The sequence below is a fragment of the Mauremys mutica genome, chromosome 8, assembly GCF_020497125.1.
Source record: "Mauremys mutica isolate MM-2020 ecotype Southern chromosome 8, ASM2049712v1, whole genome shotgun sequence".
Lineage (NCBI taxonomy): Eukaryota > Metazoa > Chordata > Testudines > Geoemydidae > Mauremys > Mauremys mutica.
The window spans coordinates 72,013,166-72,023,181 of record NC_059079.1 but is presented as its reverse complement, the minus strand read 5'-3'; positions in this window follow the sequence as shown (position 1 = coordinate 72,023,181).

Here is a 10,016-nt window from a genome sequence, read left to right as displayed (position 1 = left end):
ACCTAGGAGCCAGCAGGACATGTCACCGATTCTGGGAGCCACCTGAGGTAAGTGCCGTCCGGAGCCTGCATCCCGAACCCCTTCCCAAACCCCAACCCACTGCCCCAGTCCGGAGCCCGCTCCTGCATCCCAAACACTTCATCCCCGGCCCCACCCCAGAGCCTGCACCCCCAGCCGGAGCCCTCCCCCCCCACCCCAACCCCCTACCCCATCCTGGTGAAAATGAGCAAGTGAGCGAGGGTGGGGGTGAGTGAGCAACAGAAGGAGGAGGGATGGAGTGAGCAGGGTGCGGGGGCTCGGAGAAGGAGCAGAGCAGGGCCTTTTTGGAGAGAGCTGACCAGCAGGCGCCTGGCACAGCTGAGCGCAGACCCAGCAGCAGCTCCCAAGAGGGAACCCGTCAGCACAGCACCTAGCCCGGTGAGACGTGCTTTCCAGAGCATACCAGGTGCTTCCGGCAGATATTGTGAGGACTCCAATGTGGCCATTCCTGCTGCTCACATCCCTGGGCCTGGTCCAGCTGTTACAATCACTCTGTCCCTGTGGGCTGGCTATGAGACACCTGCAGGCAGCATGGGGCTGGCTGCTTCTCATAAGCACGGTGACAGGCAGCGAGTGCAGGAGAATGGAGCACTAGCCCCACCACCGCTCACCCCCCTTAGCTCACTGCCTCTAGCACTGCGGCAATGGCTCCCCTTGGTGTGATCTCAGCACAGAGCCTGCCCAGATGTGAAACAAGCATGACCTGAACATCCTTTGGGGTGGGGTCCCAGCTCTCAACGCCGGGTCCAGCCCTGTCCCCGACTCCCAGCACAGGCCCAGTAACTGGGGCCACCAGTGGGGAAGGTTTCCTGGGTCATCTCTCTCCCAGCTCTGTAGAGCCCAGGAGAAGACACGGCACTTGGACCCCAGGACAGTCTCCTGGAGAAGTTTTCTATGCACTCTCCCCTGTCCCATGGAGGGAGCCCAGTGCAGGGAAATGAGCTCACTAAGCTGCTTCCCTGCAGGTATTCAAGTCACTTCAAATTGTAGAAGGGCTGGGCCACAGGAACCCCAGGAACTCATCTCAGTGTGATGTGTAGGGGAAGCACAAGACACCCTAAGGGCAGGGTTGGGGTTTGGAGGCTCTGAAGGATTTCTCAGCACTGATTTCCCCAGGGAAAGTAATCAGGGCAGAGGGCCCATTCCAAAGGGCTGGCTGGGATGGGCAGAGGCTGGGGCTCTCTCCTGCCATTCCCATGGCCTCAGCTTCCTGCTGGTATGAGGCACTGAGGGACATAGTGGGAGCCCCATCATGTGGGATGTTCACAGCTGGACTGGGCAGATCCCTGCAGGACATGTTGCCTGGCAGGACATTTCTGTCCTGCTTTGTAGGGTTCTATGATCCCGCTGCACACTGGTGACAAGAGCTGAAAGTCGGTTCAGTGCAAGAAGCACCAGGGCTGCATGCAGGCTATGTGCTTTCTCCTTGTCTCTGGGAGGCTGGGCCGTAGCCTTGGCAGGTAACCATGGGGACAGATGCGGAAGGAGGCACCATGGCCAGTGAGAGGGGCAGTGTTGAGATAGGAATGGTAAATCCATTAATCTCTAGAAATACAATTCACTGTGCAAAACAGAAAGGGAAAAGAGACACCTCATTTATTATCAGGTGCATTGTGAGAGTCAGGCTCTTTAATTATCTCACCAAATTCTACAGCCCATTCATCAAGGTGAACTGCCAAACTGCCGAGATTACCACCCATGTGCCATCTGGGGAGAGCTGCAGAGGAAGCCTTGCTGAGCCAGACCCCTCCCACACTCACCATCAGCAGCACTTCTCATCGGCAGCCAGGCCTAGCTCTAGGGCTGGGGTTCACCTCTGGACAGGGCTGCTCTCCATTCTCCTACAGGACCTCAGCAGCGCCTTAGAAAGGAATTGCCCAGAAGCATCATGTCATTGCATTTGGCCTGCAGAGGGGACCAGCCAAATGCATAGTATCTCACTGCAGCCTGCTCTGGGATATGTTGCACTACACGTCTTTCCTGGGGAAGGGACTGAAAACAGCACGGTGCAAACTGGTATGGCAAGGTCATGTTGCACCTTGTCACCCTGAAGGAGGTGGAGAAATTGCATAATATAACCCCAGTGCAGGAATAGGACATTGCAATGCATTTTGCAATGTGGATGCAGGGCATGCAGCATGGCACCCCAGTGTGGGCCTAGGACATCACACCATGGGACCCCAGTGTGGGCCTAGGACATCACACCATGGGACCCCAGTGTGGGCCTGTTCATATTCCAAGGCCAGAAGGGCCCATTGTGACCATCTAGTCTGACCTCCTGTATAACACAGGCCAGAGAACTTCCACCAAATAATTCCTATGGCAGATCTCTTAGAAAGACAGCCAATCTGCACTGAAAAATTGTCAGTGATGGAGAATCCACCATGACTGTGGTAAATTGTTCCAATGGCTAATTACCCTCATTGTTAAAAAATTATGCCTTATTTCTGGTCTGAATTGGTCTAGCTTCAAAGTCCAGCCATCGGACTGTGTTAGACCTTTCTCTGCTGGACTGAAGAGTCCATTATTCAATATTTGTTCCCTCTGTAGGTATTTACAGATTGTGATCAAGTCCCCCCTTAACCTTCGCTTTGTTAAATTAAACAGATTGAGCTCTTTGAGTCTGTCACTACAAGGCAGGTTTTCTAATCCTTTAATCATTCTCGTGGCTCTTCTCTGACCCCTCTCCAATTTATCAACACCTTTCTTAAGAGTGGGCACCAGAACTGGACACAGGATTCCAGCAGCGGTCACACCAGTGCCAAATATAGAGGTAAAATAACCTATCTGCTCCTACTTGAGATTGAGCATGGGAAATTCCTGGTGGCATCTGAGTGTGGGCCTGGGGCATTGCTTCATCCCTAGCATGCTGACTGTTTTCACAAATACCCCTATGCTGACAGGAGCACTAATGATTTCTGGAAAGCTCCGGATGGGAGGCGTACCAAAGATCCTGCCCCAAGGAGCTTACAGACCAAGTTAAAGAGATAGTGCCAGGAAAGCCCTTAGACCCAGGGAGAGGGGCTGAGTGGAGCTTGGGGATGAGTGAGATCCCTAGACAAGGCACCCCATGCCAGCAGCCCTGCCCTCCTCATATAGTTAACGAACACCAGCAATAGAGAAAGGGGAAGAGTCTTTCCCCTCAGCTGGCAGGAGACCACAGCCACTGATATCCCCATTCCAGCCCTGCTGTGGGGAGGGGGCGTATTCCAGACATGGGCCCTTGAGGAAGAAGGTCCTGCCTTGACTTGTGGACCAGCAGGGGTGGAAGCACCTTAGATTTCATATGGTCCCAGTTCAGCACGGTGCTGAACTCAGCACACGCCTGCCTTTGAGCACATCGACTTCAAAGGGGCTACTCACATGCTGAAGTTTTGGCCCTTGCTTCAGGACCTTGCTGGGCTAGGGCCTAGCCCATGGGCTCTCTTCCTCCATGGTCTGTATTTCAGTAACTGGGTCAGTGGTCATGTACGTGTAATCAGGGCCTGAATGAACTCTCCCCTGACAGCTAGTTGGGGAGGGTGAGAGACTTTAGGAGTAAGCTGTACTTACATGAACACACCTATTCTGCCTAGATATCTAGCAGACAGGAGCTGTGTAGCTCCAAATGATCAACCTTGGTTGGTGTTGGGTTACAAATCAGTTTAGTATGAATGCAGAGGTAGTGAAATGTAGTTATCAATGTTGTTATCTTCATTTATGACTAAAGAGGAACTGAACTGTGCTGAGCCTGTCCTGATTGAGGGGTCACCCTCAGCTGAAAGGAACTCACTAAGCCAGGGGCTCAAATGCCAGACCCCTGTGAGAGTAAGGGGGTGGTAACAGGTGTTCTAGTCAGGAGATGGCCCCAGTCTGGTTTAACCTAGTCCTCCCATTGTTCAAAGATAGAGCTAAATAGGCTTTATTAGGACTCTTTTGTTATTTTAAGTACTCAATAAGAGCTGAAATCACTTGAGATGGGGCAGTATTTCTGCCAAGCCTACTGAGAAAAATTGCTAAGAGACTTATCTACAGAGGTCACAACAGAGAGGCGGGTGGCAGCAGAAGGTGACTGATGGGTGGCAGGCAAAAGTGGCAAGCTGGTGGGAGTGGCCAGCAAAAGTTGTGAGCAGTCAGCAGCTGGCAGGCCAGCTGGATAGTGAGGAACAGCAGCTGGCAGGGTGGCCAGCCTGAGCAAGAACTCAGATGGCAGAGCAAGCCAGGTGCCTTCTTCCCCAGGTTGGAGGTGAACTCACACAGATGCACCTCTGAACACTGGGTCCTCACTGACCAAGGACAAGCACTGTGAGTGGGGTATGGTGAGGGAGCAGAGAGGGGCACAGTAAAGGAACTTTTGATTGTAGAACTCAAGAACATGAGGCAGAAGACACTGCCCCATTGATTCTGGGGTGGTGTCCTGCTCACAGCTTTATGATTATGAATTCTGCTTGTGACATTTCCCCTAATTAATGTCAGGTGACTTCCCTCATTTTCATTAAAAGTTTTTTTTCTATGCTCAGACTCTGTGCTTGTGAGTGGGGAAGTATTGCCTCTCAGAGGCGCCCAGGGGTGGTATGTAATTTTCCCAGGTTACTGGGTGGGGGCCTGTAGTGAGGCGGCTTGGCTCCCGGCCGCTCCTGAGAGGGAGGAGCCAGAACAGCCGCCACAGTGGGCGGAGCCACTGCCACCTGTCCCCGCCCCCCGGAAGTCAAGGGGCGGGACAGGAAGTATAAGAGCCCCGGCCCAGCGCTCAGTTGCAGCCCGGCGGCCGGAGAGGACAGACGCTCCTGACCAAGCTCCTGCTGGACCGAGCCTGCCCCGAGCCAGGTACCCTGAAGAAGGCTGGCCGAGCCTTCCCCGAGCACGGTATCCTGAAGCGGACTGGCCGAGCCTTCCCCGAGCACGGTACCCCGAGGAGGACTGGCCGAGCCTTCCCCGAGCACGGTACCCCGAGGAGGACTGGTCGAGCCTTCCCCGAGCACGGTACCCCGAGGAGGACTGGTCGAGCCTTCCCCGAGCACGGTACCCCGAAGAGGACTGGCCGAGCCTTCCCCGGGCCCGGTATCCCGAGGAGCGGCCCGAGCGTAACCCCGACCCGTGTCCTGAGGAGCAGCCCGACCTAGCCAGCCCTCAGCACGACGAGGAGCCCATGGTATGGGACCCCGCTCCAGACACCAGCGATGAGCAGGTACCCATGGAGGGGGAGATGGGAAGTGGCCCGGGGGTAGCTGACCCCAGTCTGGCTACTGCAGATTTCGAGCCGATGTCGGTGTGTTGCGGTCAGGACCCCACCGACACAGCAGCAGACTAACTGCCGCTGTTAGGGCCCCGGGCTGGGACACAGTGGAGTGGGTGGGCCTGTGTCCCCCCTGCCACCCCACTCATGGGTGGCAGTCTCCCCCTCACACCAGCGCGCAGGCACAGAAGCCTGCACTTGCCTGATTGCTGCTCAGCTCCTGAGACAAGGACCTGGGCCCCTGAACTATTGTTGTTGCTCAGCTCCTGAGACAAGGACCTGAGCCCCCTGAACTATTGTTGTTGCTCAGCTCCTGGGACAAGGACCTGAGCCCCTTGAACTATTGTTGTTGCTCAGCTCCTGAGACAAGGACCTGGGCCCCTGAACTATTGTTGTTGCTCAGCTCCTGAGACAAGGACCTGGGCCCCTGAACTATTGTTGTTGCTCAGCTCCTGAGACAAAGACCTGAGCCCCTTGAACTATTGTTGTTGCTCAGCTCCTGAGACAAAGACCTGAGCCCCTTGAACTATTGTTGTTGCTCAGCTCCTGAGACAAAGACCTGAGCCCCTTGAACTATTGTTGGTTGCTCAGCTCCTTCTTAAGGAACTGAGCCCCTTAAACCACTGACTTTGTTTGCTCCGCCCCGCCTGAGGGTCTGAGCTAGAACTGCTGTTTCGCTGCCCCGCCCTGACTGAGGGCTTGGGGCTTAAACCACTGACTTTGTTTGCTCCGCCCCTGCCTGAGGGTCTGAGCTAGAACTGCTGTTTTGCTGCCCCGCCCTGACTGAGGGCTTGGGGCTTAAACCACGGACTCTGTTTATTGTTGCTTAGCCCCTGCCTGAGGGTCTGAGCCCGTGGACCTTCGGAGACTGATTTGTGGATTTAGGCCGTGTAGTGACGCGGTCTGGCTCCCGGCCGCACCTGAGACGGCCGAGCCCCCACACCGGACCCTTACAGGGCCTGAGACAGTTCTGTGTTGTATTGTTGAAAAGGAACCCTTAGATATTGAACCCAGCCCTGGCTGCTGCTGGCTCCACCTGGCAGAAGGGTTACATACGTATTCACATTTCTCTGTTCCTTTGGAGACTGATCCCCCTCTGAAGGGTCATTGATTGCTGTGTGTCAGAAATCCAGGCCCACCCTTGTAGTAACATTGCCTTCTTCAGGATTCCTTCTTTGCAAAGTCTCCTTTATGGAGAAGTGAAGCTAATTTGTATTTTTCATTTCACTGAGCCTTGAACTGTCTTTACGAAGCTCAGCTGTGCAGAGGACACCTTAGATCACATTACTAGATCAGTCCCCTGGAGACCCACATGCACTGAACACAACAGTGATAAAGGGGCCCTGAGGGAGCCCATACAGGATGTGTCCTCAGGACTGATGATTACACAACAGCCCCACCCAGAACCTCCACAGAGGAATGGATAGCACCCCTGGGAGCAGTGATGAGCTCCCAAAATCCTAAGAACTGGGTCCCTACTGGGTCCTTGGTGGCACTTCGGTGGTGGTGGTGGGGCGGGGGGGTGTCTTCACTCGCTCCGGGTTTTCGGCAGCATTTCAGCAGCAGGTCCTTCACCCGGAGCGAATGAAGACACCCCTCCCCCCTGCTGCCGAAGTGCCACCGAAGACCTGGTAGGGAACCACGCGGTGAGTACAGTACAAGCCCTTGTGCCTGTATCCCCACCCATCCAACCCCAACCCACGTCCTGCCCCTGACTGCCCCCCTCAGAACCCGCAAGTTTCTCCTTCTCCTCCCACCCAGGGGCGGCTCCAGACCCCAGCACGCCAAGCGCATGCGTGGGGCGCTCTGCCGGTCGCCGGGAGGGCGGCAGGCGGCTCCAGTGGACCTCCTGCAGGCGTGCCTGCGGAGGGTCTGCTGGTCCTGCGGCTCCAGTGGACCTCCTGCAGGCGGGAGGTCCACCGGAGCCGCTGGACCAGCGACCAGCAGAGCGCCTCCCGCGGCGTTCCGCCCTGCTTGGGGCGGCGAAATGTCTAGAGCCGCCCCTGCTCCCACCGGGGTAGCAGCAGCAGCCCAGGGCTCCAGGAGCTATTTAAAGGCTGGGGCTCCCCTGCTTCTACCGCCCCGGCCCTTTAAATAGCTGCCGGACCCCTGGAGTAGTAGTGAGGCTCTGGCGACTATTTAAAGGGCCGGGGTGGTAGAAGCAGCGGGAGCCCCGGACTTTTTAAATAGCCCCCAGAACCTCGCAGCCCTACCCCAGGGCTCCAGCAGTGGGGCTCTGATGGCAATTTAAAGGGCCTAGGGCTCCAGCCCCTGCTGGGAGCCCCAGATCCTTTAAATTGCCCCCTGGGGAAGCCGGGCCACCCCTTTAGCAACCGGTTTTACACTGGCTTCTAAATTTAACAACCAGTTCTTGCTAACCTGTGCGAACCGGCTCCAGCTCACCACTGCCTGGCAGGAAGTGTCTCTGGCCTGGGCTCTGCAGCAGATCAGACTGGCCTGGAAACTATGAATCTATTAGATTACGTCTATGAAACTGGGTCAGCATCACTTTGGGATCGATGGTTGTAATGATCTACCTCTTGGTGTGCAGCCTACTTTAAATTGTCCTTTTTTGCTTCCCTATCTCCCTACAGACACTGATGTTCACTGCCATGCCCGGACCTCTCTTGGCACCTGCTTCCCACTGGGCACATGTGTTCTGGATTCTCTATCCCATGGGGTAGAAGCACCCGCCCCAGCTAGCCCCAGGAAGAGTCTGTGCTCTGGAGGACCAGGGGCAGGGGTAGTTTAGGGGACTTAACATGAACAAGAAGAACAGGTTTAAAACAACAGATGAGTGGGCAAGAGAGAGCTTGTGAGGGAAAGCAGGAGAAGCCAAGCACAAAATGACTCTGTATGTCTGCGGTGCTGTTGGAGCGCAATGGTGATGGTCCCAGGATGTGAGAGAGACAAGTTGGGGGAGGGAATAGCTGATTTTGGACCAGCTGCTGGTGGGGAGAGAGACAAGCTTTGAGCCACACAGAGCTCTGCTTCAGGTCTACAGCTCTTCTTCTTGGGGGAGAGGGGGGTTAGTGTCTGTGTGTCTCTGTGAGTGTGTGTGTGTGTGTCTGTATGTGCATGTGTGTCTGTTTGGTGTGTGTGTGTATTTAGTGTGTCGCTGTGAGTGTGTGTGTGTCTCTGTCTCTGTGTGTGTGTCTCTAGTGGGACTTGACACGCTGAGAACACAGCCGGATAAGGGCATGACCTCATCATGGTCCATCCCCTAGCTCCATGTGCTGTGTCTGCAGCCAAGTCATGTGCTCTTCAGGGCAGGATCGTGTGTATTTTGTGAGTCTGTAGAGAGGGTGGCACACTCCGGTCACTGAGACAATACTAACTAACTAGAAGAGCCCCATTCTTTGTTACCCTCGGGTTGGTTAGCTGTGTCCCCAGGATGAATGGCACTATCCATGCCAGGTCCCCTGTATTATCTCTCTGTCCTCATGGGAACTGGCTTTCACTGTGGTCTGCCATCCAGTTCTCAGTGCACAGGCTATGTTCCAATGCAAGGCGGGGCAGTTGTCCGGGGAGTCACAAGCATGGATCAGGGATGAGCATACACCTTGGAACCCTTGAGAGCAGCAGAAGCACTGAGGAGGCTCACACAACAGCTTGGAGAGGAACATGTGGGTGACTCCTCACCATCCCCAAAGCTTCTTCACTTCCTCACATCCTGATGAGTGTGATGCAGTAGGGACTGTCTGTGTGGGGGATGGGAGAGCTGGGGAGGACTTTAGGTGAGAGACAGGATTTTTAAGCCGGTAACCTGAGCCAGGTGGGGGGGAGGGGGTCAGCACCTTTGCCTGAGAAGCTGGAAAAAGGAATCGGCCGGCTGGAGGAAGGGCAGTTCAGTTTCGGTTTTGGGCTGGGTGGTTGGAATTCAGGGAATCCTATGCTGGGATCCAAGCACCCTGAACCCCCAGAAGGACTCGACTGAGGGGTCCTGGTTGTGCCTCCAAGCTCTGCTGTAGCCTGCATTCCTGTTGTCCAATAAACCTTCTGTTTTAATGGCTGGCTAAGAGTCACTGTGAGTCCCAGGAAGAGGGGTGCAGGGCCGGACTCCCCCACACTCCGTGACAACTGGTGGCAGCGGCGGGAGATACTGCACCCCGTGGACGGCGCTTCCTACAGTAAGTGACTGGGGAGCAGTAAAACAAAGGGACGATTTTAGGGGTGATTAACCCCTGGGAGTGTGCGCCCAGTGAGAAGGACTTTTCAGTAACAGGGTCCCCCGGGGGATCACAGCGAGCGGTCCCAGGGGCAGAGGAGTCTGCAGCTTGACCCTGGCAGAGAGGTGGTGACCTCAAGAAGGGCTAGTGCACTAGGGGTATCCCTGGTAACCGTGGGGAGCAGTGAGCACCCCGGCCTGTAAGTGGCCAGCAGAAAGATGTATGCCAAGCAGCTTAAGTGCAACCTGGTGGAGCTGTGCAAGCAGAGGGGGCTGTGCAGAGGGAGGCTCACCAAAGACCAGCTGATTGCCCAGCTGGAGGAGGGAGACCGCTTGAATGAACTGATCCCTGTGTCTGAGGGAAGCAGCCTGGCAGATGCAGCACAGGCACCAGTGTCTGTCCCCGCTGGGAGTGGTCAGCCGGTGGCTGAGGGCTTTCCGAGACCCCCCCATTCCTGTGCCTAGGGGAAGGGCGGGGAGGAGCCCAGCAGCTACCGAGGGCACCGTGACCCCCCCACCCCCCCGGCCAGCAGGGGATCCTCCCGGCGAAGCTCACCCACCAGCAGGGGATCGTCCCGGCGATGCTTGGCATCC